The sequence below is a fragment of the Sminthopsis crassicaudata genome, chromosome 4 (assembly GCF_048593235.1).
Source record: "Sminthopsis crassicaudata isolate SCR6 chromosome 4, ASM4859323v1, whole genome shotgun sequence".
Taxonomy (NCBI): Eukaryota; Metazoa; Chordata; class Mammalia; order Dasyuromorphia; family Dasyuridae; genus Sminthopsis; species Sminthopsis crassicaudata.
In genome coordinates, this window is record NC_133620.1 from 276,882,637 (window position 1) to 276,907,003 (window position 24,367).

The following is a 24,367-nucleotide window of genomic DNA, read 5'->3' on the forward strand; positions in this document are numbered from 1 at the left end:
AAAGGACCTCAAATCTGGCTTGCAGACGAGACATTTGTTTGATGAGCCCATTTAAAAAACTATCCTCGGCCTGGGAGTCCAAGAAATATTTAAAGGAAATGGGGCACAGAGTGCAGGGCCAGGTTACACACCTAGGCATAGCCGCTCCGGCTCTCTCTAACTTCAGGACCATACACAGTGGCGTTTTTAGCGGAGAGTTTGCCAGCTAGGGGAGATGTTTTAACCCGTTAGTGGCTTTTCATCTTCCCACTCCGCCTATTTCGCAGCCAGCGTTGGCTCAGAGTTTGGGTGCAGCAGCTTCCCCCGCAGAGTAGGAGGAGGAGAAGGAGAAGAAGGAGGAGGGGGAAGAGGAGGAGGAGACCGGGCGGAGGAGGAGGAGACTGGGAAGAGGAGGAGGTAGAGGAGGAGATCGGGAGGAGAAGGTTTAGGTTTTGAACCAATACTAACCCAGCCTGGGCTGCCTCCTTTTTCAGTCCCCTCCTCCCTTACACCACGTTACCAGTCATGGCGTGTGAGGAGGGGCGGACTCCAGCGGCTGCACCCCATGCACCCCCTCCCCTTCCCAGGCGCTGCCCCCAGCCCCTCTCTCCTAGGCAACCTCCCTTCCTAGCCTCCTTCCGAGGGCCTGAGACCCCTCCCTAGAGATCTACATTTTCTACGACGTCTGGAGCCTCGGCCACCCTCCCCCCATCTTCCTCCTCGCTCAGAGAAGGGATGCGCTTGCCCTGAGTCTTTTAGCCCGCTGCCTTTTCCTGGGATCCCTGACCGGGTCCCCAAACCTAAAGCAGCGGGGGGAGGTGGGAGAGCTGGTGAAGGAGGAAGTTCCCCTCCCCCTCCATCGCTCCAGCGTACAGTTGAGAAATTGTAATAAATCAGATTTCAATTTATTGATAAGTGAATTCCAGTAAATGAGGTGCGGGAGAAGGCGGACGGTCCGAGCTTAGCAGGACGAGCTCCCGTTCAGGTCTGGATCTAGGGGGCAGCGCCAGGCCATACCCACGCCCCCTCCTCCAGGCCTCTTTCTACTAGCAGAAGCAGGGAAGGGCGGAGAGGGTGGGGGAGGGGAAGGGGGTTCCCCTACAGCTTGGCTTGACAGGTCCTCGGCTGGGCAGCCGCGATACCTGCCCTGCGGTCCCTACCTTCCTTGGCATTGGACTTGAGCCCCTCCCCCCTCCCCTGCATCTCTTGCCCCCTCTCGATTCTTGGAGGGGGGGGGATCTTATGCAGAATAAATCAGCAAATAACAAATTTCCCGTCGGAAGGATGCAAACAATGAGGCCGGGTCCCCTAGGCTCAGGACGGACCGCTTGGGCTGCAGGGCTGGCTGGGAGAAGCTGGGGCGCTGGACACCTTACTTCCTGCTTTCTCAGCCTGGGGCCAGACCCATCTCAGCGGAGGGATATCTCCACGCTTGCCCTCTCCCCCCCCCCCATCCCTCCTCCTTGTTCTGCTTCTCCTTTCCCTCCTCCCCTCCCCTTTTCTCCTTTTGCAAGAAAATAATTTGACAGTCGATTTGCTGACAGGGGAGGAATTTGCATCCTTGGATTAAAAAAAATAAAATTAAAAAAAGCGAGAGGAGCTTGGGAACGGTTGCTAGGGGTGGGTAATGGAAGCGAGAACGGGGCGCTGGGGAACGGGGTAAGAAAGGCTTGGGGAGGTGGGGGGATCCCGGTGGGGTGGGGGGGTGCAGAACCAAAGGTAAGACCAGGTTACAGAAGCTTTGCCCGGCCTGGACTGCAGCCGGGGGAGGGGCGATGGATACAGATGTATTCTCCTTTCTCCCCTTTCCTCTTAGCTTAAGACTCCGAGGCGGTGCATGCAGATGGGGTGTAAGTTTCCTGGAGGGGAGGGTGGATGCACCCGGGCAGAGCCCTGCGTTGCAAATTTCCTGAAGGAAAGGAGAAAAGAGAGTCTGCATGCAGAGACTTTTTAAGTTGCTGGCTTGGAGAGGGCTGGGGGAAGAGGGGACAAGGGCGGGCGTTATACAAGGCAGTAAGTTTCCAGGATAGAGAAGACTGCACGCTTCAGAGTAAGTTTCTAGTCAGGCTGGCGCTGGTGGAGGAGGAGAAGGAGGAGGAGGGAAGAGGAGGAGGAGGAGGAGGAGGAGGGATCTCCAGAGGGGAGGGGTGCATGCATATAGGGACGGGGTGGGGGGGAGTGGGGAGTAGATTTCCTGCGGGGAGGCTGTATGCATATGGAGAGTAGATTTCCTGAAGGGAGGGTGTAGGCTTATGCGGAGTAAGTTTCTTGCTGGGGTGGAGGAGGAGAAGGAGGAGAGGAGGAGGAGGAGGAAAAGGAGGAGGAGGAGGAGGAGGAGGAGGAGAAGGAGAAGGAGGAGGAGGAAAAGAAGAAGGAGGAGGAGGAGGAGGAGGAGGAGGAGGAGGAGGAGGAGGAGGAGGAGGAGGAGGAGGGAGGAGGAGGGAGGAGGGAAGGAGGGAGGGAGGGGGTAGAGAGCTGGTTGCGAGAGAAGCAGGGAGCTTCCTGGAGGGAGGCGGGGGTGGGGAGCATGCATTGGGAGGGATGGGGGGGCGGCTACTGAGTAGGGGGGGAAGGGGCCATGCATATGGGGAGTATGTTTCCTGGCGGAGCGATATTTGTTTACAGGAGGAGGGTTGTACTGTAAGTGAGTAGCGCTGAGAGAGGAGGCGGCTCTGTCATAAATTAATATTGAAATTACTCCATCAGTTCTGCACCCCCTTCCTCCCCCCCAACCCCCCCAGCCGAGACCGGTCTCCTGGTCGGATTGCACACACATGCACTTGTTGCAGAGCCATCTAAGGTAGGCAAGAAACTTAATAAGTTTCATTTTTGCATAAGCTGGGGTTCCTCTGTGAGGAAGAGTTAGGGTGGGGGTGGGAGGGAGAAGAAGGACGTGGTGGGGGCTGGAAGGAGGAAAAGTTTTTTTTCTACTCCTTTACTTTCAGTATGGCTGAGCCAGGCCTCCTTCCCCTCGCCTCTCTTCCCTCTCCCTCCCTAAGCTGCCAGACATCCCTGGTGCCGGGGGTGGGGGGCGTAAGTGCCCTAATTGGCAGCCCCGGGGTGGGGTGTGGTGGCGAGAGGGCCTCGCCGTGGAGACTTGCTATGTTATAAAGCCCTCATTCTTCCAGCCGGAGAACCGCCGGACCCTAGGGATGGGTCTTTTGGGCTTTTTTGACATGCATGTGTGCGTTGCCCATGGGGCAAGCCTGAGCTGTGTGGGCTGGAAGTTTGTGTGTGTGCTTGTCCTGTGCTCTCCTGAAGTTGTGTGGAGCTCCCCAAATGGGAAAGATTAGGGGCACGTTGTGAAAGCCATCCCACCCTGCGCCTTTCCAAATCGAGACTATGGGGCTGGAAAATAGAAATGAGAGGCTGGAGAAACAGGTATTTTTTTCCATGCTTCTCCACACTTTGGAAGGTGTGAAGGCTACCTGGCTTGGCAGGTTCTGACCAGCCTTGTGCCTGGAACATGTGCTTTTCTAGGAATCGTTAACCAAGAAGGAAAATCCCTTCTGGTCCCTACGTTTGTTCCAGGCTGCCCTCTTTAGTGGCCGGATAAACTCATCCCGAGACCAGACAGAGCTGTGGGCCAATTGAATGGGTTCCACAGAGGCTGGTGACAGCATGGCATGTGCTGTTTTTGTGGAATACATGCCTGAAAATGACATTTATTTGGGGACGGCAGAAGAGTTTTTTGAAAGTCACATGGAAGCATGTAAACTGATTTTGCATTTTAGCAGGCCACATTTTAGCAGGAGAGAACTAAATTCTGATCTGAAATTGATTCCCCAGTGTTACTAAGATAGGCAAGTGTTAAAGAGAGCCTTCAGAAAAGGACTTTGTAGTTGCAATGCTCACTAATATTTGCTGTGAACTTTGCTGATCGAAAATGATCATTTTAAAGATTTCCAACAAATAGAGCTGTTAGCAGTTAGTAGTCAGCAGCCTTGCCTGGTCTCTTGCCTGTCCTGATTTCTGCAGATTTGTCAGATCTGCCTCCCTGTCAAACACCCTTGATTATCCAGATTTCAACTTTACCAGAATAATTTTCTGTACATTAGGACTGGCCTTAGTCCAATCTACCCAACTTTGGGACACTCATCAAGTAAACTCTGAGCAATGGGTTCATCTGAAATTGCTTAAATTAAAAAAAATTTTTTTTTTGAATTCTTTTTGGTATTACAGTGGACCAGAATCCATTAGATCAGGAAAAATAAAAAGTTAAAAAAAAAAAAGTTTCCACATGCTTTGGACAGTTCATTTTTCTTTTCTTTTTTCTTCTAGTTTTGCTTTCAGACTGCCTGCTTCAGAGGTTTGAACTTCCAGACACTTAGGAATAAACTGTTATTGTCACTTAACAAATGTTACCTAACTAGGCATTATTTAAACAAATTAGCTCTGTTTTTTTTTTTTTTTTTTTTTTTTTTTTTTTTAAACCAGCTGAAAAACTGAGAGTCTGGGGTGTGTGCTTATGCAGAGTGCTGGGAGAATGAACAAGATCTTTACTTGGATTTATCCCAGTTTAGCAGAATTATTGCCCTGCCTCACCTCCATGCCCAGAAGAGTCATTTGATTTTTTACACAATGAGATATTTAATTTATTGCCTTCATTAAACCAGGAACAACAATTTTTTCTTTAAATCTAGAATATACTTTTTGTAATCAAGGTTTAGATGATGTGAATCATAATTCATACTTTTTCTAACCCCCTTCCCCTCAAAAGGCATCATGTTGCTTGTCTTGTGTGGTTTTGGAAATGGTACCCAGGCAGTGCTCTTCCCTTTTGAGACAAGCCCCTTTTCCCAAGGGGTTGTTTAAAAGGAAAGTTTGAGTTTTCTAAATGCTTTGTTTTTGTTGTTGTTTGTTTGTTTGTTTGGGCAGACAGATTCTGTAATAAACACAGGCCTTTTCACAACCTGACAGTAAGGGCTTAGTGTCATGGGTTAATGTAGAATAATATTTTATGTATAAACTTAGTTCTGAAAAAATGATGCCGCTGGACTATGTTGAAGTGTCAGTCAGTTTTGTCTTCTAAGCATCTTGTGCTATGGTGAATGTTTGGTGAATTAGATGGTAGAGAAGTGGGAATTGGAAGGACAAACTCCTTAAGTATTTGTATCGGTTTGTATCTTAAAGTATTGGTTTATAAGAAACAAAAACTTGTAAAGGAGATATCAACCTAGCCTTGAAGGTGCAATTGGTTGGTAACAAAAAGCATAAGGTCCTTCGGATCTGTAAGTATATTCTGTGAACAATTATAAGGTTGTAGCTAATCTGAAGTACTGGGGAAATAGGTGATCATTAAGAAGTAGTTGATTTAGAATCTGTTCTGTGGGATTATTTTGAGGATTAATTGATGGCCAACCAAAAGCCTAACAGGTTTAGTGGAAAGAGATTGGCTTAGGATTTCTGGAAACCTAGATTTTCTTTTTCTGTGTTGGCTGCCATATTGGAGTCCATTTCTCTCTCTCTCTCTCTCTCTCTCTCTCTCCTCTCTCTCTCTCTCTCTCTCTCTCTCTCTCTCTCTCTCTCTCTCTCTCTCTCTCTCTCTCTCTCTTCTCTCTCTCTCTCTCTCTCTCTCTCTCTCTCTCTCTCTCTCTCTCTCTCTCCTTCTCTCTCTCTCTCTCTCTCTCTCTCTCTCTCTCTCTCTCTCTCTCTCTCTTCTCTCTCTCTCTCTCTCTCTCTCTCTCTCTCTCTCTCTCTCTCTCTCTCTCTCTCTCTCTCTCTCTCTCTCTCTCTCTCTCTCTCTCTCTCTCTTTTTTGTCTTTATGAGGTTTTGAAGTCTTTGAGACCAGAGATTGTTTTATTTTTTTCTGTTTGTATCCTCAGTACTTAGCACATAGTAAGTACTTAATAAATGTTTTCCTTCATCCATGCACCAGTGAAATGGGTTGAGTAGGACTTTGTGTTCCTAATCCTATTGACCAGCCTATTTATTTCTTTATCTGAAAAAGGGGATAAAACAGTACCTACTTCACAGGTTTGTTGTGAGAATCAAATACACTTAGATAAATGCTTGCTAATTGCTGTTGTTGTTGCTACTACTAATTCCTTTTAAGGATGTAGATTGTGAAGTCTAGTGATTTTTACATTCAGACTTGAAATAATGTTGATGCAAAGGGACTTGGAGCTGTGGTACAGATAACATAAAATTGTGAGTACTGCAGAAATGATTTTTCTTAGTTTGAAAATTTCAATTAACCTCCTCATAAGCATAATAATTATGTCTGTCAAGTTTCAGAATTTTAAAATTTGTGGGCAGCGAGGTGGCCCAGTAGTTTGGAGATGGGAAGATCCTAGTTCAAATGTGGCTTCAGATACTACTTACTGGTTGTGTGACCCTGGGCAAGTCATTTAATTCTGCTTGCCTCGGTTTCCTCATCTGCAAAATGAGTTGGAGAAGGAAATGGGAAACCATTCCAGTATCTTTGTCAAGAAAATTCCAAAGAGGGTTCACAAAGAGTTGGATGTAACTGAAAATGTTTTGACTGATTAAAATTTGCACAGTGCTTTATGTAGGTTAACTTACTGTGCTGTTATTATGCTCATTTACAAAAGAGGAAAAGGATTCTAGGAGAGAGAATTAGAAGGCATAAATCTGATTTAGTCCATTTCACAGATGAGAGGTGGATTCCATATTATGTACATATGTCAGCTGACCCAGAAAAAGTATATATAGGTTTCCAGAAATCCCAGGTAATATTATGAATTTGAATCAAATGGTTGAGGAGGCAGTGTTAATAAAACAGTGATGGGGGAGGGGATCATTCTGAGCAGGCCTCTAGATAGGCCAATTTTTTTGTGACCTTGCCACATGGGATAATGGAGAATAGCTTGTATAATTTAAGGTGGTTTTCACAATAATATTATTTATCTTTCAACATGAATATAGTAGGAAGAACACTAGATAAGCTTCTTTTCTTAAAATGATTAAAAGGATCTCTTTTCCTATTATCTTGCTTTTATTTAGCCTTACTTTTGTAAATGTAAAAAGGAGATCATAATTGTACCTACCTCCCAGGGTTGTTATGAAGATCAAATGAAATAATACTTGTAAATGTTAACATATAATAGATACAATATATAGTACTTAATAAGAGCTTAGTAAATGTTTGTTCCCTTCCTGTCCCCTCCCTTAGATTTATTTACCTGTACTTATTTTTCCCCATAGAATGTAAGCTCTCTAAGGGCAAGGCAGGGATTTGCTTCCCTCCCCCACCATAGAGTCTTTGAATCTATTTTTCTCCCCCCTGCCCATCAAACCCCTCCCCCATCAGACTTAGTAAGTACTTAATAACGATTGTTGATTGATTGATTCAGACCAGAGGCTATGATCCCAGGTGGTGGGAGCAGGTGTTGGGTTTTCTATGTGCACTTGCAATAGTCAGTCCCCCCAGGTTTTATTTCCTGCCTCATAAAGCCTGGTGGCTAATGGGAAGGAGGATGGATGTGGGGTCCTGGGTGGGCTGGTGTGATGTGTGTGGATTAATGAAATTTCTGAATTAGCATCTCAATGAAGGATGAAGGGAATAAAGGGAGAAAATGAAAAATACTTGATTTGTGTAAGTACAGCTTTGTTTTAGTTACTGGAATGCTTCTTAGCTAGGGCTGAGTGGGGCCACATTTTTGGGTGTTAGTGCAGTTTTAGTAACTCGAGTCAGAGAGGTGGCTCAATGATAAACTCTTTTTTTTATTCCTGTCTTCCTCCCTCTTCCCCCCCCCCCCAACAAAATAGAGTTCTAAAAAAGATGCTTGAATTTGTATAAGACTCTTAGAGTCCTTGATATAGCTAATAGTGCTAGAGAATTCCTTGCCAAATTTAAGTTTATTGAGAAAGCAGGTGATTTGGGTTTTACTCTGCTGGGGATGAGGATGGAAAGGTGTTTATTCTTTCCATTTCTGCATTAGATAAAGCCTCCTCACTGCTGCAACTTAGTATCTCAGATTTCTTTCTGAGCATGACTACATAAACATTTCTTGATGGCAGCTGCCCTCTTGCTACTGTTTTCAAATTATATTTTTCTCTGTCTATGCTCTTATTTCTCTCCAATAGAATATAAACTCCTTTAGGGCAGGGACTATTGTCTTTGTCGCTTCAGCATCAGAATAGTGCCTAGGACACATAGTAAGGGTTAATAAATGTTTGGTAAATGAATGAATGAATTTAAAGGTGATTTTCAAAAATTGCATTTAAATAAGTGACTTTTAAAAAAAGACTAAAGTGAGTAGGAACAGATGCAGAGTGTAGGTTCTGGGAGGAAAAGTCCTTTGGACTTCCAAATGTTCGAGGTGTTCTGTACATAGATAAAAATTGGCCACATGGAAGCAGGGTATAAGGTATTATGGTATCTTGCATGATGACTTTTACCTGCAATATGTGCCACATTTTCATAGGTCAGAGGATCCCTACTGGTGGGGTGTCTATATGTGTGTGTGTGTGTGTGTGTGTGAAGAATCCCTTTGGCATTCTGAGCCTCTTCTTGAATAATGACATTAAATGCATAAAATAAAGAACATAAATCACAAAGGAAACCATGTTGAAATAGTTATCAAAATATATTTAAAAACAAAACAAATTCAAGAACCTTTTGAAATCTGTTCATGGAGCTCACTTAAGAACCCTATTTTAGCCTTAGAGTAGAAAGGCTTGGTCCACTGTGGAAACGGTGACAGCAGGAGCCCCAAAGAGTTAAGACTGCATCAGAAATCTTGCAAGCTTTTTTTTTTTTTTTCCCCAGCCCATTTGACTGCATTATTGAGCAGCGTAAAGGTAGGAGTGAGTTCCTTCTTCTGGGGAAAAGAATCTTCAGTCAGAGTAATTTAGGCCTCGGATTAGATTTATTTGAAAACTAGTTGTAATGTGATTGGGAAAAGACAGCTCAGATTCCCATGCTGGTTTAAGAAATTAGATAGGCAGAAGCATGGATTTAAATTTTAGGCCCCTTGGGAAAAATTCTGCAAAAGGGCTCCCCTTCCTTTCTCAGCCATTGCTTAGGAAAGCCCCTTTTCCATTTTTAGTCATAGGTCCTTTCTCTAGACATCCCCCTCTCCTCAGACTGTGAAGGACTGCTTAGTGGTAGTTTGGTGGGCTTTTTAAAATCACATCACTTTTCAGCTATTATACGAAACAAACAAGCAAAAAATCCAACCAACCAACCAAACAAAACCATCTAGCCCTTCCAGACTCATGCTTGCACTTAAAAAACCTCCTTCACTTCGCTTTACTCTCAATTGTTCCTCCCCTATCTTTTGCTCTTTTCCAGGTTTTACTTAGAAAATATTTGTGTTGTTAAATGCTGATGCCCAAAGAAAAATGTCTTTCCAGGCTTGTTCTAGTCAATGTATAATTGAGTTTCATTAATTTAGATTCCATCTAATTTAGTATTTGAGGCTATTTGAATCCAATGTGGACAAAAGTTTTTTTTTTAACTCTTTCTGTCCAGAAAAGGCTTCTTATCTGTGTAAAGAAGGTTGCAAGTGGGTTTTTAATTTAAACTTTTATGAATTCTTTTTCAAGTAGGTGCTACTTGTTAATATTTTACTTGGTTAGTAGGTAGTTAGGTAAAAGGAGAAAGCACTTACTATTTTCCAGACATCGTCCTAAAGCTCTTAAAATACAATTGCAAGCTAGTCCCTGCTCTCCTGGAGCTTCTAGTCAAAAAAGGAGAAAACTGGCTGTAATGGAGAGTTGGAAAAGGGAAGAGAAAAGGAATAGAGATTGCTTGATTGTGGTGTGGAGGCCTTGTTCTATCAGAGGGTCTTGGAGCTGAGTCCAAGGTTCTATTTTGACAAGAGATGCCAAGAGTGATGGCTGGGAAGATGGGTATGTTTTTGGTCATTTGAGTGGGCCCTAGAGTTTGCCATTTTCTTCTACAGCTCCTTTTACAGGTGAAGAAATGGAGGCAAAGTTAAGTGACTTGACCAAGGTCACACAGCTAGTAAGTATTTGATATTGGGTTTGAATTTAGGGAGATGAGTCTTCCTGACTCCAGGTTCAGGGCTTTATTTACTGTGCCCCCTAGCTACCTTTGAAGGGGGTGGTAAGGTATGCTTTGGAGAAACTAGAGATTTCTCTTACTGTAAGCTTCCCATCAAAGTGGAGCTCTATCATCTTTTCAATGCTGACATCTTGAATGTAAATACCTGTGCAGAACTGAAAATGAATATCACAGAGAGAAATGGAGGGGGAGGGAGAAATTTGTTAAAAAGCTGTAAAATATAACCAGTGAGGAACTTCTATCATTGAACCTGTTGTATTCTTCCTGGTTAAACATGAGTCCCCTAAGGATAGAAGAAAGAGAATATATTTTAGAAATCATGTGAATGTGTGGGGGAAAGAATTTCACATTTGGGACTTTGCATTTTTCAGACTACTGACCAGTCTATTAGCTAACCTCTGATTGCCCCAAGTGAAAGTGTTCTCTCCCTCCTCTTGGAATTTCTAGCCTTTGTCTGATGAGCTTAGTTCTTTGTCTTTAATCTTGATCTCCCTTGAATGTTACTTGGACACTTGTTATGAATAATATCACATAGATTTAGAGTTGAAAAGGATCTTATAGGGTATTAAATCCAAACACCTCTTTTTACAGTTGTAGGAAACTGAGTCCCAGGGAATTAAAAGATTCAGTGTCTCATAGAAAATAGGAAATGTAGTATTTGAACCCAGGTTCTTGACAAATCTCTTGAGAGTTTGGCAGTATTTAGCTTTCACTCTCACAGTGCTTAGCCTGATATCTTTTACAAGTTAGATGTCCACAAAAATTCCTAGTTGGAATTGAAATGTCTCCTGGGGGGGAAAAAGTGTAGGTAATATTGAGTTTTGCTTCCATAAAGCTTACAGTTTATTGGGGGGTGGAGGTGGAGATGAAACAATCTCTGAAAAACCTGAAACTTTACATCAATGATGTCAAATTGAAATAGAAATGTTTTCCTTATGGGTTTCATATTGATTTAGAAAACAACAAATTAACATTATATTGAATTTTTATTTATTTTGTTAAACATTTCCCAAGTACCTTTTAAATTGGTTCAGGATATAATGGGAATTTTTTGCTGGTAAAGACTGTGACATCTTTGTTCTATACTCCATAGCAGTAGCACCTTTTCCAGAAGGTCAGATTTTTAATAGCAAGGGAAATGGGAAAGGGCAGACATCAAGAAAAACTTTGTGGAAGAGTTAGCATTTAAACATGGGCCTGTGTAGTTGAGTATCAATTTAAATATGTACAGAAATTTAGTAACTGAAGAAGAAAGGAGGTGGCAGGCATTCAACATCAGGGAACCTATCCTAGGTAGAGTCCATTTCCATAGCACCAATTACACCTTTCTGGATATAAAAGAAGCTGCTAATGTAGAATAATAGATTGGATGGGTATACCTGGTAGATGAAGGAGAGACTAATCTGAGATAACTTAAGGCATGGGAGAATGGGAGAATAGTGTGTCTCTGACAAAAAAATGGTATTATTAGGGAGAAATGATGATGGGTTCATTTTGGATGCATTGAGTTTGAGGCGCCCATTTTGATTTTTTAAAAATTAGATTGAAACTGTTTAACACTGAAATGTTTCTTCTGAAAGATCGACCTTATTCCTATCAGTTTGATTTGTTCCCCATAGATTTAGTTGGAAGGGAAGAAGTGAATCGATGAGAGATATAAAGGAATGATGGAGGAAATTCATATAACTTAATCCTCTAGTGAGAAGATAGTGCAGAAAATATACAAAGTAATGGGAAATCCAAAATAATTTAGGTCAATAAAACTTTAGTGTGAAATATTCATATAGTTGAGACAGAAATATTTAGGTATTTTCTTTTAAAAATTGGGCCTCTGACCTATGACATGACCTTGTGGTTTTCTGCTAAGATTTACAAGTAATTCTAAGATTTTAAGGCCATAGATTTAAATCAGGCAGGGATGGTTTTTATAGATGAGAAAACTGAAATCTGTAAAGGGAAAATGACTTGCCCAGATTCACAAAGGATAATGGATGAGTTAATTGGAGGTGGAAGCTGGATAGTTTGAGGAGCCAGCAGGCATTGTTGTGAGTTTTGAAAAAGCAGGTAGAGGAGGTAAGGCTCCTTGCCTCCATGAGGTGTTTTCATGCTAAATCACACCCAAGTGACAATATTTAGGGACCTTCTTTCCTCCTTGTTGGCTCAAAATCAAAAAAATCCAATTGAACCCTACTTGTGTGTAGGCATCTATTGGGGAATATAGCCCACAGTTTCTGTCATCAGGAAGCTGACAATTTTTGGGGAGAGACTAGAGCTGGATTCATGAAACTATAATCCAGAGAAAGGGAGGGGGTTGTGATGATTTGAATTCTCATAGAGGGTGTTTTGTCTTTAGAGGAATCATGATTTTTCACCAGACTGGTTTTCATGTAATTTGTTTGAGGAGAAAAGCAGCTCAGAGGACTTTGTGAATTCAAATTAATGACATATTTAGAGCTTGACACCTTGTTTTAGAAATGAAAAAAACTAAGGCTCAGGTTGATTGTGATTTGCCCAAACTCATATAGGTAATACTATGCAGGATTTGAATCCAGATATTCTGCCTGACTCTTGGAGCCTCTTGCCACTGTGCCATGTGTGCTAGGAAGTACTAGATTCTGGGGGGATACAAAGTGAAAGCAGTTTTTGCCCATAAAGAAGTTAATATAAATGAAAAGCAAAATGTGTGAGCTTAAGAGCTAACATTTGGCAGAATCAAAGGTCTGTGGAAGGTTGTGGCACTTTAAAGACAAGGATTTCCTCTAAGACAGGGATGGAAAGGGGAGAGCATTTCTGGAAGAGAAGTATGTGAAAGGGTATGGAAGTGGGAAACTTCCATAGCAAGATAGGGCAGTTTCAAGTGTGAGAAGGGGGAGTTAATGGGAAGGGAATCTAGAAAGTCAATTGAACCCAGAATACGAAGGACTTTAAGGGGGGAGGGTAGGAAGCTTTCTTGTTGCTACTGGAAGAGCAGGAAATGAAGACACAATACTAGGGGAATCTTTCAGTTAGGGAAGTTGTAGTGGCAGTGCCTGGCCTAGCGTGGAAACTCAAAATTCTCATTCCCTTTTGAGTGGCAAAAGAAACATAGGAGACTCTAGAATTTATTCTTTCTCTGTGACAAAAACCTATCTTAGCTGTATGTCTTTGGAGGCAGGGCACTTTTTCCCTTTTAAGATCTATTAATTCTTCTCTCTGGCCATTATAAAATGAGAATTAGACCAAATCATTTCTTAAGGACCACCCTCCATTCTTTCCTGATTCTCTTTCTGCCTTTTGGCTAGGGAGGCCATCCTTTGGCTTCTGATTTTACTGAGCAAAGGAATGCAAATATTGCCCCATCCCCCATCCTTTATAATAAGTGACATTTTGTTAAATCAGTTATCTGAGGCCTTATCTGTATTTCTGTCTGTGCTGGTTTAGTCAAAATAGGAAATCCAGTGAATATTAGATTTCTCCTCCCCAACCGCCCTCTACACATGAACATTTAATGCAAGATTTCTGATAGAGGAGGGGTGATGTGTCCTTGAAAAAATAAATGCTATGTGCAAAAAAAAGGAAAGAAAAGAAAAGGAAAAAAAAACCAGAATAAAGGTTGAAGGCTTTGACTTGTTAGCAAATGCTGTTTTCAGCAGCTGTATTCTACCCTCCCTCCCCATTTTTCATTTTCTTTATTTTTATCAAGAGAATTTGCTGATTTGAATTTGGTGGGGTGGGGGTGGGCTGACTATGGTGGGGAAAGCTTTGAAATCTTGGGGTTGGAAGGAATTAAATGCCAAAGAGATTTATGGAAAAATAATCTTATAATTTTAATATAATAAGATGATGGACACATGCAAAGATTGCAAAGGAAAAAATAATTTTTTATTTATGGGTAGTCATGTAGTTTTGATTAGGGGAACCTCTAACCTCTTTCTCTCTCTCTGTCTTTGGGGGGAACCGTTAAGCTCTCCCCTGAGAGACCGGTCCCAGAGAATCTGTTATCTGGGTGGGACTGGTTGAGTCCAGGACCACTTCTATTTATTGAGGGGAGCCAAACCTCATCAGTCTTTCTACCAGATTACGCTATATACAGGGAGAGGTATGGTTCTTTAAGAACCTTGTGCCCCTAATCTATAGGACCTTAATTCTGTAGGGGGAGACAAATTGTACATAAATAAGTATATATGAAACAAATTAAATAGATACAAAGTAATGTTGGAAAAAATACCTCTCCTTTTTCCACCTTTCCCATTCTATTCTTTCTTTTTCTTTTTTGATTAAGCACTTGAGTTAAGTGACTTGCCCAGAGTTACACAGATAGCTAGTAAATGTTGAGTATCTAAGGTGGGAGTTGAACTCATGTCCTCCTGATTTAGGGTATGGGGGTGCTCCATTCACTACAACATTTTGCTGTTCCCACTCTATTATTTCTTTTTATTAATAGTTTTTATTTACCAGATATATGCATGGGTAATTTTACAACATTGACAATTGCCTTTGTTCTAATTTTTCCCCTCCTTCCCCCCACCTCCCAGATGGCAGGTTGACCAATATATGTTAAATATGTTAAAGTATAAATTAAATACAATATATTTCCAAACAGTTGTTTTGCTGCACAAAAAGAATCAGACTTTGAAATAGTGTCCAATTAGCCTGTGAAGGAAATAAAAAATGCAGGCGGACAAAAATAGAGGGTTTGGGAATTCTATGTAGTGGTTCATAGTAATCTCCCAGAGTTCTTTTGCTGGGTGTAGCTGGTTCAGTTCATTACTGATCTATTAGAACTGATTTGGTTCATTTCATTGTTGAAGAGAGCCACGTCCATCAGAATTGATCATCATATAGTATTGTTGCTGAAATATACAACAATCTCCTGGTCCTACTCATTTCACTCAGCATCAGTTGATGTAAGTCTCTCCAGGCCTCTCTGTATTCCTCCTGCTGGTCATTTCTTACAGAACAATAATATTCCATAATATTCATATACCACAATTTACCCAACCATTCTCCAATTGATGGACATCCATTCATCTTCCAATTTCTAGCCACTATAAAAAGAGCTGCCACAAACATTTTGGCACATACAGGTCCCTTTCCCTTCTTTTGTATTTCCTTGGGATATTAAGCCCAGTAGCATCACTGCTGGGTCAAAGGATATGCACGGTTTGATAACTTTTTGAGTGTAGTTCCAAACTGCTCTCCAGAATGGCTGGATGTATTCACAATTCCACCAACAATGTATCAGTGTCCCTGTTTTCCCACATCCCCTCCAACATTCTGCATTATCTTTCCCTGTCATTCTAGCCAATCTGACAAGTGTGTCCCACTCTATTATTTCCCTGAGGCTGGGGTTAAGTGACTTGCCCAGGGTCACACAGCTAGGAAGTGTTAAGTGTCTGAGACCAGATTTGAACTCGGGTCCTCCTGAATTCAAGGCTGATACTCTATCCACTGCACCACCTAGCTGCCCCCCACTCTATTATTTCTTAAGCTAGTTTCCAGTCTTTTAGAAATAAGCTTTTGAATTGCACTTGTTTCATATATATTGGATTACTTCTATTTAGGGGAGGGTGTGGGGGAAAGGAAAAGAAAATTTTGGAATACAAGGTTTTGCAAGGGTGAAGGTTGAAAATTATCTATGCATATATTTTGAAAATAATAAAGAAATAAACTTCTTGAAATTCATTATTCTCTTCTATTATTTTTTTACTTTGAAATAAATTATAACCCTTTTTATTTTGACAAGTTTTGCAGAATTTTGACAGTATACTAAGAAACAGGAGGCTTATTTTATTTATATTTTGTAAAACCTTACAGGATTTTAATTTAATTTAATCTAATAAGCATTTTTAAAAGCACTTACTATGTGTAATTCTACTATTTTAGGTAGACTCTGGAGATCTAGGCATAAAAGAGTTTCTCCCTCAATCAGCTCACCTTCCTTTTCATAACACAGGTGATACATATAGTAGAAATTCAGGAAATATTTTGAGTGGAGACATTCAGGCACCACAGAATTAGTGCTAGGAATCACTGTTCTAAGTAAATTGCATAATATTTTAAATCAGTGTATCTAGCTTTATTAAATTTTAGGCACCATGGACAAATATCTAATGTATTTATCCAAGTCAAGGTTGGTTGGGTTTCCTAAGGCCAATATTTTAGAGAGGTAAAAATTTTTCTCAGAAAAATCAAATCAGTAAATCAATAAACATTTATTAAGGTAGATCTACCATGTGCCAAGTGCTGGAGGTAGAAAAAGAGGCAAAAGATGATCCTGTCCTCAAGGAGCTTATTCATCTAATGGGAGAGACAATATACATACATTTATATAAAAATGTTTATTCCTAGTGTTTTAAAAAGTGTTGATGAGTACATGGTCATGTAAAATAATGTTTAATGATATTTTTTTGTATTTGTCCCTACTCTGTCCCTGATCCCATTAGTAGGGGATTAAAATTTTTTAAAATCCTTTATGTAAAAAAAAGGGAGGGAGGCCAGCTAGGCATCGTAGTGGATAGAGCAGCAGCTCTGAAGTCAGGAGACCTGTGTTCAAATCTTATCTCACACACTTAACACTTCCTGGCTTCGAGACCCTGAGCAAGTCACTTAACCCCAATTGCCTCAGGAAAAAAAAGAAGAAAGAAAGAAAAAAAGTGAAACAAAACTAACCAACATGTTAAAAAAGGAGAATTTTCAAATCTGACTTCAGATACTAGACCTTAGCTGTCAAAACTTAACTCAGATTGGATTGCCTTGAGGGGAAAAAAAAGAAGGTATGGCTTCTCATTTTTCTTTGGGTCTAAACTTGGTCATAATTTTGCAGTATTTGGTTTTAGTTGTTTTTTTCTTTGTTCTTTCTATTTATATTGCTGCTGTTTTTGTTTTGTTTGCCTGGTTTTGCTTACTTTTCTTTCATCAGTTTTTAATAAATCTTTTCCATATTTTCCTGACTTTGGAATAGCCTTTTTTCATATGTAACCCAGTCTGTGTCTTTTTCCAAGTCTTGCATCTACTTCTGAATTCATTGTACCCATAGGTAGCTGGTACTAGCTTATTTACATGTATAAATCAAAGGGCAGTAGATTTATTTAGATCTGAAGGGGTTTATAGGTAGATCTCATCTACTCCAGAGGTGTGTCAAATGTGCAGCAGCAACATTCTCCAACCAGATTAAAATGTAACTGGGAAACATTTAACAAATAAAATATATAATCAAACACAAATAAGTTGAATATGTAGTTTTCTAAGTCAATATATATATCCTGCATTTTTCCTTAGGTACAATTTAGTAACTCTGTTTCTGTTTAAGTTTACCACTGTCAGTCTATTCTAATTTCATTTTATAGTTGAGGATATTAAAATCCAGAATAATAAGTGACTTGATTTCAAAGGCAAGGTGACAAGAGTCAGAATAGGAAGTTGAATTTGATCCTCTGACTACCAACCCAGTACTTTTTCTAAAAGAAAAGCAAGATTATTAGTATTCTGGAAAATCAGATTTGTGCTTGGAAGAACTGGAATTGTTTACCTTAAGAGGAAAGAAAAATGGGGAGAAGAGTTTGTTGTTGAGCCATTTTTGACTCTTGGGAGGCCTGTTTGGGATTTTCATGTCAAAGATAGTGAAGTGGTTTTTTGTTTCCTTCTTTAGCTCATCTTACTGAGGAGGAACTGAGGCAAAATTTGCCCAGGGCTATACAACTAGAAGTGTCTGAACCTGACTTTGAACTCATAAATATGATTTCCGAACAGACCATCTATCCCATCTGCCACCTAGCTACTATAGGTAGGAGAGTGAGAACCTTCAAATGAGGCAGTGTTAAATGTAATGGAAGGAGCTGCATAATGGAAGGGGATGCCCAAAAGACCTGGATAATTCAGCCTTTAGCCAGCGATGCAGCTAATTCACTTAGCCCCTATGCTTGAATTAAAAAAAAATCTCTGTAAAATATGTCTAGTAATAGCTGTCCTACCTAATTCTTAGAGTTGTTGTCAAGATCAGTAAGTTTTGCAAACAGTGTTACATCAAAGTTAGTTACTGTTATTAATAGCAAGATTTGGTGTCTGGCTCCAAAACATGGAAACAAAGGTCTCTGAAGAATTGAAAAGGATTATTACACAGAAGATAATAGAGGGTTGCAGAGACTGTAACACATAATGAATGAAGAATTTTGAAGAACAGAAGTAAAACATCACCAGGGAAATATATGATAGAAAAAGAAAATGGGCTGGGAAGAGGGAGGGAAGGGGTGAAAGGCCCAGTGCCCCAGTGGATTATACTCAGTATGTTTGTTTCTTAAAGGTCAGGAAAAATCTTCTTTAGGGAACTTGAGGGGCCAGAAATTGGTAAGGAGGAAGTGCAGATAACTAGCTTGTAAAATCACATCTTTGTTGAGATCACAGACACATTGGAACATTTGAATATTGAATGGGTAAGTAGATACTATTTGTAATACAAGGCAATTAGGTAGTGCAGTGGAATCAGACTTCTTTCTGAGTTCAAATGCAGCTTCAGACACTTCCTAGTTATCTGACCCTGGACAAGTCACTTTACCCTAATTGCATCAGTTTCCTTATCTGTAAAATGAGCTGGAGAAGGCAAAGGCAAAGTGCTTTTTTTTATCTTTGCCAAGAAAACCGCTTATGGAGCCCCTAAGAGTGGGATAGGACTCAAAATACTCAACAACTATATGTAAGACAGACCCTGTTCCAAGTGCTGGGGATACAAAGAAAACAGTTATCAAAATAATGGAAACAGTTCCTGCTTTTATTCCATTGTACTCTGGTAAAAAAATGGATAGAAATACCATGAGAGTGTAACTTGATAGGAGCAGCTAAATAGTCCAGTGGATAGAGCACCAGCTTTGGAATCAGGAGAACTTGAGTTCAAATGTGGTTTAGACATTTAATACTTTCTAGCTGTCTAGACAAGTCACAATTCTAATTGCCTTGCCAAAAAACAAAACAAAACAAAACAAAACAAAACAAAACAAAAAAACCAAAAAACAAATTAAAAAAAAATTAGAGTGTAACTATCACTATGGAAAGACCATGCATATGAACATAATTTTATCAAGCAAGAGACCTTCAGCTGGCTTAGCTTTTTGCCCATGCTTATTGAGGAAAGGTTACACTACTGTATATTCTGCTTAGACCAAAAGAGGAATGTGGAGAGGTATGCTCCAGCTGGGGCTTGGGAGAGAGACTTGACTTTTCCCAGTAGAGAGAATAGGACACTGGAGAGATCTAGTCTGTTTTCAGCACACGTGGGGTGTTCTTCATTCATATGAAAGTCGAGTTAATTGGCTCCAGAATGACAGTGTCTGTGCCCCATTTCCCAGGGGCTTATTCCCTGCAAATCTTTTCTGTCAGTGGGCAGTCGGACTGCTTATTTTCTAAGGCATGTAAATATTGCATTGGGATTCTGGGAATGGGGGAGCTGTGGATTGGGAATAATCAGAGTAGAGGTTATTAACTACTGGCAATTTCACATAATATAAAAAGGTAAGATATGAATCTTTTCCCTGTCCCCATTTTTGATGATTTAGAACTAAACTTTACTCTTCATTATAAGCACATTATTTTGACTATTTGAATCCTTATCTTCTTTCAAGGGTTTCCCTTAAGTGCTACCCCCTACAGAAAGCCTATCCTGATCCTCTTTACTTTGCATATATTTTGTATTTTCTTATCAGTGTAGGTTTTCTTTCCTTTCCATAGAATGGAATCTCCTGGAAGGAAAAGTCTTTTTTTTTTTTTTTTTTTTCCTTTTTTCTTTTTTGCATTACCTTTCCATTGTTCAGCATAGTACCTGGCACACGGTAAATATTTAATAATTGCTGCTTAAATTTTGAATATCTCTTTCAGAGCTAACTTTTTATTGACCCTTCTAGCTTTGAACCTGGTCAGACCTTGAGTATCTATTTCTGATTTCCCCTGAGCCATATGATTCCTAGGGGATAGCAGAGAGGAAGGGGGGTTGATTGAGGAGGGAGGGAAAGAAGGGAGAAGAGGATACTGGCTGCAGTGGCAACCAGTTTCTATTCTAACTAATTTCTTTTTTGATCTACTTGTATTGGGGACTTCTGGTTTATGCTATATAGCAAGAATGGGGACTTGAATTCGTTGGGTGATTCTGATTTGTTCACTTCTTGCTACTGCAGCTAGGTAGTATTCTAATAATACTCAATTATTTATTAATTATGTTTATTCTCAAATTATTCCTCTTCCACCAATCCCATAAACAGTGATTCTTTGATGGTTTATGACTCAGCTAATCCCTTCTTTCTGAGATTGCCTTCCATTTACAATATATATCTATATATCTTTTATGTTCATTGTTTAGTCTTTTCAGTTATGTCCAACTCTTCACAACCACATTTGGATTATTTTTGGCAAAAATACTGGGGTGCCGTGCTATTTCCTTTTCCAGCTCATTTTACTGATGAGGAACTGAGGCAAACAGGAATAAGTGACTTGCCCAGGGTCATATAGCTAGGAAGTATGAGGCCAGATTTGAACTCAAATAACTATGTCTTCCTGACTCTATCCATTGTGCCATTTAAATGATTAGATATTATCTTCTCTGTCAAAACTGTGAACTCCTTGAGATTGGGACCTTGGTTTTGCCTTTCTTTATATTTCCGGTGCTTAGTCATTCACAGTGCCTGGCACATAGTAGGCACTTCATGCATTCATATTATAACCAGAATAGAGGAGGGAAGAAAATGCAGAAAGTGAGGTGGTGGGGGAGGATATAAGAAGGAAAGAAAGAGGTGAAAATTATAATATAAAAATAATAATAAATGATTGTTGACAATTTATGGGTGAAGAGAATTTGAAGAATTGTGAACAATGATTGATCAACTAATGAGAATTGCAGCCAAAAGACTAGATGAATAGCTGGAAGGGACCGTAGAGATGGAAGCAAAGAATCTCATTAGTTCCAGGACTTTGTAAACTTTTTCCATTTGTGACCCTTTTTGCTTGAGGAATTTTTACGCGACCCTGTGTGTATAGGTATATGAAATAAGTATACAAATCAAGCTTTTACTGATAATAAATCATAAAGAAATTTATTTTAAAACAATTCTGTGATATGCATAAGATTTTTTTAAACCATTTTTTAAAGACAAAAACAAATTTGCATGCTAATGAAATGGATGTACTTGTTTCTTTTTCATAAAGAATTAGATCTTGGTGGAATATTTAATGCTGCAGGACATAGGATATCTTTAACATTTTTCAGAGTTGTTCGATGTATTGGTATTTCGTGACTTTCACATTCAGTTTCACAACTCCATATGGCATCTCGACCCACTATTTAAGAAACTTTGATCTGGTCCAAGTCTGTACCTGAGCAAAAATTTCCACCATAAGTAACATCCCTGTTAGACTCTCTTGTCTAAATCTGTTACTTTACAGATGAGAAAAGTGTGTGATGGTGACTTTATGGATAATGTAACTTTGGAATCTCGGTCTCTCTGGTTCTGATGATTTCCTTTGACTCTGTTTGGTTCTGTCTTCTCTTAATTTTTTTACCCTTCCTATTTCCTTTATTTTTCTCCTTTCCCTGTTTGTTGATTTCTTCATTTTTTCACCTCTTTCTTTCCTTCTTATATCCTCCCCCACCTCATTTTTTTGCATTTTCTTCCCTCCTCTATTCTGGTCATAATATGAATGCATGAATAATGTAGCATTTATTAATCTTTTATTATTGGCTGGACACTGCACTAGGCAGTGGAGGTACAAATATAGGGAAATGTGACTGTCTCTGCCTTCCAGGAGTTTTCCTTCTAATGGTGAAAGTCTTCACATAAAAGGGAATAAATAAGTATGGACCTGGAGTTCTATGATTTGTAAAAGGCCAGAAGTGATAAGATGTGTTCACTTATCAAAGCCTTAAGTAGTTCCAGGGTCAGAGTCCAGATTCCTGGTGGAAGTAGAAAAAGGATAGCTGGAGTGCAGGAAGAAGGGTTTGAAAATAGAACACCTAGATTGAAGTATATTGTATTTTAAAATATTAAATTCACAAATGAAGTTTTTTAGGTTTCTTTTTTCCTAACTTGAAAATCAGATGAACATAACCTTTCATGTCATCCAAGAAAAATTCAATTTAAGTTGATTTTCATTTGTGTAGCCTTTAATTAATTAAAAAAAAAACCTCAGTGATGCTTATCAAAAAGAATCCCTATCTCTGCTGTTTGATGACTAACAAGAACTAGTATTATTTCTTGAATGGACTAGAATAGGGTATGCTGACTTTGTTCAAATTGTATCTTGATGTTGTAGTTTTCTGGTCTGATAAAATTTATTTGAAAAGTTATATTTTGAGCACTGTCTTATTTGGGTCTGAGTGACCAAAATAGATAGAAACTCTAGTTGGTAAAAGGCAGAAAACCTCTCTATCACTATAGTGAAAAAAAATGCTAGTAAAAGCTATTTTAAAGCTATTTGCTATTAAAGCTGGGCTATGTTTTGGATTCTGGGGATTTTTTTTCTCTTCGTAAATTAAAAAAATTCTTTTTGCTCCTTTTCTAAGATAGGGAGTTAGGTTACCAACAAAAAAAATATTCCACTGGAGGAAGGTGGTGCTCATTTGACTTTGAAACGTGACAGATACTGGATTTAGACAGGGTAAGAGCAGAAAGAAGTATTTTATTACTAGTGGAATGATGGGAATTATTGGATTTAGAACTGGAAGAGAATATTTTGTCAAATGAGCGAATAGAGGCCCACAGAGATTAAGTGACTTGCTGATAAGAAAGCTGAGGTTTAAACTTAGGTCTTCTGATCAGAGCCATTTCTAATAATTCTGCTCTCTGATGCTAGCCTGGGATTAGCTAAGAGGGAACAGAAGCCTGTACTACATTTGCCTTCCTGGTGGGGAGTCAGAGACATCAGGACATCTTAAGGGTTATTCCTGGAGTTAGAGGTGGCCAGATTGAAAAAAGGCCTCTTACAGTCTCCCAAAGCTGAGGCTTCAGCCTCTGGCTAGCTTTTATCCTTTATTGATATAGTCAGGCCAGGGGCAACTGGTCTTTTGAAATATCTTGAAATAGTTAACCAGATTTTAATTTTTTTTTTGAGGCAATCGGGGTTGTGTCTTGCCCAGGGTAATACAGCTAGAAAATTATTGAAGCTGGATTTAAACTCGGGTCCTCCTGCCTCCGGGACCAGTGCTTTATCCATTAAGCCACCCTAGATTCCCTTTTATCACAATATTAAAAAACAAAAAACCAAAAAAAAGTTCATGGTAGACTGAAGCTCAGGAACAGCTCCTGCTTTACATAGCAGGAGGCCACATGTATGATGTATAGTATGTACAACTTAACAGGCAAATACAAAATAAGTATCTCATTCAATTTCTAACAAGAAAAGCAAGTAAGTGGTGAAGTTTATGAAGCACCTGGTCTAGAGTGAGGAAAACCTGAGTTCAAATAATGTAGCCCATGATAATTACTAGCTGTGTGATCCTGGTTAAGTTACTTAACTTTTATTTGCCTCAGTTTCCCCACCTGTAAATGAGGATAATAATACTATCTTCCATGTAGTGTTGTGAAGATCAAATGGAAGCTCTCACATATTAAGCCATGTCTGAAACGTTAGTTGTTATTATGATTATAGCTTTTAGCATAGTGACTGTTCCATAGTAAGTTCTATATAAACATTAGCTATTATTATTAAAAACTTAGCACATTGCCTGCCTCATAGCAAGCCATACATAAATGTTAGCAGTTATTATTATTGCTAAAGCCCTTAGTATATTGCCTGGCACATAATAAGTGCTACATAAGCTAGAAACTGGAAGTTGAATGGATGTCCATCAATTGGAGAATGGTTGGGTAAATTATGGTCTATGAAGGTTATGGAATATTATTGCTCTGTAAGAAATGACCAGCAGGAGGAATACAGAGAGGCTTGGAGAGACTTACATCAACTGATGCTGAGTGAAATGAGCAGAACCAGAAGATCGCTGTACACTTCAATGCTGTATGAAGATGTATTCTGATGGAAGTGGAAATCTTCAACATAAAGAAGATCCAACTCACTTCCAGTTGATCAATGATGGACAGAAATAACTATACCCAGAGAAGGAACACTGGGAAGTGAATGTAAATTGTTAGCACTACTGTCTATCTACCCAGGTTACTTATACCTTCGGAATCTAATAATTAATGTGCAACAAGAAAATGGTATTTACACACATATATTGTATCTAGGTTATATTGTAACACATGTAAAATGTATGGGATTACCTGCCATGGGGGGGGAGGGAGTGGAGGGAGGGAGGGGATAATTTGGAAAAATGAATAAAAAAAATAAGAGCTACATAAAATTTAGGGAAGTAATAACTGTTTACATTAAAAAAAAGGTCTCACATAGAAGGTGGAACAGAGCTAAGCTTTGAAGGA

At 39.8% G+C, this 24,367-nt stretch overlaps 1 protein-coding gene across 1 annotated transcript in view; it reads left to right on the plus strand.

The window, feature by feature from the left end:
* The first annotated feature begins 2,557 nt into the window (after positions 1 to 2,557).
* The window catches only part of TRERF1 (transcriptional regulating factor 1), a 279,684-nt gene continuing 257,874 nt past the window's right edge, over positions 2,558 to 24,367 (plus strand). The window contains 1 exon segment of the mRNA XM_074310893.1: positions 2,558 to 2,779. The gene's annotated coding sequence lies outside the window, so the exon portion shown is untranslated.